This window comes from Eumetopias jubatus, unplaced genomic scaffold, assembly GCF_037043125.1.
Source record: "Eumetopias jubatus isolate StellerSeaLion01/CBP00866 unplaced genomic scaffold, mEumJub1_p1.0 scaffold_8, whole genome shotgun sequence".
NCBI lineage: Eukaryota > Metazoa > Chordata > Mammalia > Carnivora > Otariidae > Eumetopias > Eumetopias jubatus.
In genome coordinates this window covers 44,390,388-44,396,387 of record NW_028274814.1, presented here as the reverse complement: position 1 = coordinate 44,396,387, position 6,000 = coordinate 44,390,388, and positions in this window count along the sequence as shown.

Here is a 6,000-nt window from a genome sequence, read left to right as displayed (position 1 = left end):
ACAATTTTGAAAAAGAACAATGAAGTGGGAGAAATAATTCTATATGATGTTAAGGCTTACTATATAGCTACAGTAATTAAGACTGTATTATTGGTAGAAGGAAAGACATACAGATCGGTGGAACTGAATAGAGAACCCAGAAATAGACCTGCACAAGTATGCCAAACTGATTTTTTTATTTTTTTTTATTTTTTTTTTTAAAAGATTTTATTTATTTACTCATGAGAGACAGACAGAGAGAGAGAGAGAGAGAGAGAGGCAGAGGGAGAAGCAGGCTCCCAAGGAGCAGGGAGCCCGATGCGGGACTCAATCCCAGGACCCTGGGATCATGACCTGAGCCGAAGGCAGACGCTTAACCATCTGAGCCACCCAGGCGCCCCAAACTGATTTTTTTAAAGGGAAATAACACCTTTTTATTTAAAATTTTTTTGAAGATTTTATTTATTTATTTGAGAGAGCGAGCGAGCACGAGTGGGGGGAGGGGCAGAGGGAGAGGAAGAGAGAGAGGGAGAGAAGCCGACTCCCTGCTGAATGTGGAGGGGTGGGGTGGGGTGGGGTGATGGGGCCTAGATCATGACCTGAGCTGAATGCAGACACTTAACCAATTGAGCCAACCAGGCTCTCCTCAAGTTTTTATTTAAATTCAAGTTAGTTAACATATAGTGTAGTACTGGTTTCAGGAGTAGAATTTAGTGATTTATCACTTATATATAACACTCAGTGTTCATCACAACACGTGCCCTCCTTTTTTTTTTTAAAGATTTTATTTATTTATTAGAGAGAAAGAGGGAGAGCATATGAACTGGGCGGGAAGGAGGCAGAGAGAGAGGGAGAAGTAGACTCCCCAATTAGCAGGGAGCCCAACTCGGGGTTTAATCCCAGGACCCTAAGATCATGACCTGAGCTGAAAGCAGCTGCTTAACCAAGTGAGCCATCCAGGGGCCCCAACAAGTGCCACCCTTAATGCCCGTCACCCATTTAGCCCATCCCCCCCACCTCCCTTCCTGTAACCCTCAGTTTATTCTCTATAGTTGAGAGTCTCTTATGGTTTGCCTCCCTCTCTATTTTTATCTTATTTTATTTTTCCTTCCCTTCCCCTATGTTCATCTGTTTTCTTTCTTAAATTCCACACATGAGTGAAATCAAATGGCATTTGTCTTTCTCTGAATGACTTATTTTGCTTAGCATAATACCCTCTAGTTCCATCCACATCGTTGCAAATGGCAAGATTTCATTCTTTTTGATGGATGAGTAATATTCCATTGCATATATACACCACATCTTCTTTATCCATTTGTCAGTCAGTGGACATTTGGGCTCTTTCCATAATTTGGCTATTATTGATAATGCTGCTATAAACATTGGGGAGCATGTGCCCCTTTGAATCAGTATTTTTGTATCCTTTGGATAAATACCTAGTAGTGCAATTGCTGGGTCGTAGAGTAGTTTTATTTTTTAACTGTTTGAGGCACCTCCACACTGTTTTCCAGAGTGGCTGCACCAGTTTACATTCCCACCAACAGTGTAAGAGGGTTCCCCTTTTCCCCCATCCTCCCCAACATCTGTTGTTTCCTAAGGTAATTTTAGCCATTCTGACAGTTGTGAGGTGTTATCTTATTGTGATTTTGATTTGTACTTCCCTGATGATGAGTGATGTTGACCACTTTTTCATGTGTTTTTTGGCCATTTGTATGTCTTCTTTGGAGAAATGTCTGTTCATGTCTTCTGCCCATTTTTTTTTAATTAAAAAAAATTTTTTTGTTATGTTAATCACCATACATTACATCATTAGTTCTTGATGTAGTGTTTCATGATTCATTGTTTGTGCATAACACCCAGTGCTCCACGCAGAATGTGCCCTCTTTAATACCCATCACCAGGCTAACCCATCCCCCCACTCTCCTCCCCTCTAGAACCCTCAGTTTGTTTTTCAGAGTCCATCATCTCTCATGGTTCGTCTCCCCCTCCGACTTACTCCCCTTCATTCTTCCCCTCCTGCTATCTTCTTCTTTTTCTTTTTTCTTAACATATGTTGCATTATTTGTTTCAGAGGTACAGATCTGTGATTCAACAGTCTTGCGCAATTCACAGCGCTCACCATAGCACATACCCTCCCCAGTGTCTATCACCCAGCCACCCCATCCCTCCCACCCCCCCACCACTCCAGCAACACTCAGTTTGTTTCCTGAGATTAAGAATTCCTCATATCAGTGAGGTCATATGATTCATGTCTTTCTCTGATTGACTTATTTCACTCAGCATAACACCCTCCAGTTCCATCCACGTCGTTGCAAATGGCAAGATCTCATTCCTTTTGATGGCTGCATAATATTCCATTGTGTATATATACCACCTCTTCTTTATCCATTCATCTGTCGATGGACATCTTGGCTCTTTCCACAGTTTGGTTATTGTGGACATTGCTGCTATAAACATTGGGGTGCACGTACCCCTTCGGATCCCTACATTTGTATCTTTGTGGTAAATACCCAGTAGTGCAATTGCTGGATCGTATGGCAGCTCTATTTTCAACTGTTTGAGGAACCTCCATACTGTTTTCCAGAGTGGATGCATCAGCTTGCATTCCCACCAACAGTGTAGGAGGGTTCCCCTTTCTCCACATCCCCGCTAACATCTGCCGTTTCCTGACTTGTTAATTTTAGCCATTCTGACTGGTGTGAGGTGGTATCTCATTGAGGTTTTGATTTGGATTTCCCTGATGCCGAGCGATGTTGAGCACTTTTTCATGTGTCTGTTGGCCATTTGGATGTCTTCTTTGGAAAAATGTCTGTTCATGTCTTCTGCCCATTTCTTGATTGGATTATTTGTTCTTTGGGTGTTGAGTTTGATTAGTTCTTTATAGATTTTGGATACTAGCCCTTTATCTGATATGTCATTTGCAAATATTTTCTCCCATTCTGTCGGTTGTCTTTTGGTTTTGTGGACTGTTTCTTTTGCTGTGCAAAAGCTTTTTATCTTGATGAAATCCCAATAGTTCATTTTTGCCTTTGCTTCCCTTGCTTTTGGCGATGTTTCTAGGAAGAAGTTGCTGTCTTCTGCCCATTTCTTAACTGGATTATTTATTTTTGAGGTGTTGAGTTTGGTAAGTTCTTTATAGATTCTGGATATTACTCCTTTATCTGATATGTCATTTGCTAATATCTTCTCCCATTTGGTAGGTTGCCTTTTAGGTTTGTTGACTGCTTCCATTGCTGTGCAGAAGCTTTTTATCTTGATGAAGTCCCAATAGTTCAGTTTTGCTTTTGTTTCCTTTGCCACCAGAAATGTATCTAGCAAGAAGTTGTTGCAGGCCAGAGAGGTTGCTGCCCAAGTTCTCCTCTAGGATCTTGATGGTTTCCTGTCTCACATTTAGGTCTTTCATCCATTTTGAATTTATTTTTGTGTGTTGTGTAAGAAAGTGGTCCAGTTTCATTCTTCTGCATGTGGCTGTCCAGTTTTCTCAACACCATTTGTTGAAGAGACTGTCTTTTTTTCATTGGATATTCCTTCCTGCTTTGTTGGAGATTAGTTGGCCATATATATAGTTGTAGGCCCATTTCTGTGTTGTCTATTCTGTTCTATTGATCTATGTGTCTGTTTTTCGGCTAGTACCACACTGTCTTGATGATTACAGCTTTGTAATACAGCTTGAAGTCTGGAATTTTGATGCCTCCTGCTTTGCTTTTCTTTTTCAACATTACTTTGGCTATTTGGGGTCTTTTCTGGTTCCATACAAATTTTAGAATTGTTTGTTCTAGCTCTGTGAAAAATGCTGGTGTTATTTTGATTGGGATTGCTTTGAATTTGTAGATTGCTTTGGGTAGTATAGAGAGTTTAACAATGTTTGCTCTTCCAGTCCGTGAGCATGGAATGTTTTCCCACTTCTTTGTGTCTTCTTCAATTTCTTTCATTAGCATTCTATAGTTTTCAGAGTACAGATTTTTTACCTCTTTGGTTAGGTTTATTCCTAGGTATCTTATGGTTTTTGGCACAATTATAAATGGGATTGATTCTTTGATTTCTCTTTCTGCTACTTTGTTATTGGTGTATAGAAATGCAACACATTTCTGTATGTTGATTTTATATCCTGCAACTTTGCTAAATTGTGTATCAGTTCTAGCAATTTTTTTGCTAGAGACTTTTGGGTTTTCTACATAGAGTATCATGTTATCTGCAAATAGTGAAAATCTGACTTCTTCCTTGCTGATTTGGATGCCTTCTATTTCTTTCTGTTGTCTGATTGCTTGGCTAGGACTTTCAGTACAATGTTGAACAACAGTGGTGAGAGTGGACATCCCTGTTGTGTTCCTGACCTTAGGGGAAAAGCTCTCAGTTTTTCCCCATTGAAGATGATATTAAAGATTTTCTTTATTTATTCATTCAAGACACAGAGATACACACAGAGAGAGAGAACATGAGCAGGGGGAGAAGCAGAGGGAGGGGGAGAAGCAGGTCCCCCCGCTGAGCAGGGAGCCTGATGTGGGGCTCGACCCCAGGACCCTGAGATCATGACCTAAGCCGAAGGCAGACGCTTAACCATCTGAGCCACCCAGGTGCCCCTGAATATGGGTCTTTCATATACGGCCTTTATGATGTTGAGGTATGTTCCTTCTGTCTCTACTTTCTTGAGGGTTTTTATCAAGAAAGGATGCTGTATTTTGTTAAATGCTTTTTCTGCATCTATTGAGAGCATCATATAGTTCTTATCCTTTCTTTTACTGATGTAGTTAGTGTATCACACTGATTTGTAGATATTGAACCACCCCTGCAACCCAGGAATAAATCCTACTTGATCATGGTAAATAATTCTTTTTTTTAAAGGTTTTATTTATTTATTTGACAGAGAGAGAGACAGCGAGAGAGGGAACACAAGCAGGGGGAGTGGGAGAAGGAGAAGCAGGCTTCCCACTGAGCAGGAAGCCTGACGCATGTGGGGCTTGATCCCAGGACCCTGAGATCATGATCTGAGCCGAAGGCAGGCGCTTAACGACTGAGCCACCCAGGCACCCTGGAAATAAAGCCAATCTTAAAAGGTTTCATACCGTATCCTTCCACTATATAGTATTCTTGAAATAAAGTTATTAAAATGGAGAAACAATTAGTGGCTGACAAGGGTTAGGGATGGGGGCAGGTGTGGCTATAAAAGGATAGCACCAGGGAGTCTTGTAGTAATGTCATAGTTCTGTACGGTGATTGTAGTTGTGGTTACAGGAATCTACACACATATTGCATAAAACCACATATACGAATGCATGTAAAACTGGTGAAATATGAATAAACTCTGGATTGTACCAATGTTAGTTTCCTGGTTTTAATACTGTACTGTTACCACTGTGGGGAACTAGGTCAAGGGATATAGGGAAACCTCCCTGTACTTTTTTGGGGGCCACCTCGTGTGAATCTATAATTATTTTTCAACAAATTTAAAAACGCCTTAATTTTTTAAAAATTCACTGACTTTTTTCACCTTTTTTTTCCCCCCAAGGGAGATTTGGTGGGGTTTAAGGGTTTGAGCAGGGTTGTGACATTTGGATAGATCTTCCTGGTGGTTTCTTAGAGGATGGATATGAGGGAGGGCAAGACTAGAAGTAGAAGGTATATTTCATTGATTCTAGGAGGCATTTTGTTTTTTCATTTTAACATCTAAATTGGGATGTTTCATTATAACTATCAGCCAGACAGTAGCCATACTGTATTTGTCATACCTACTCAGAAGAATTAAAACTTGTGAAATGGGTGTCTGAGGCTTGGAAGAAAATTCCAGAGACAGAAGAGGAACATTCTTTTAAGAAATGCTGCATCACCACAGCCCTTGATGGCATGCACAGAGGACTACATTGTGTGAAAAATCATGGACATCTAAGACTGAGTCAGAAAAAAAAAAAAAAAAAGAATCCTAGGAGGCTCTGAATGTGAAGTTTTGGGACTATTGTTACCATGTTACTCTTTTTAAATTTCCTTTTTATGTACACACAAGAGTGAACTATTATAGAATCTGTA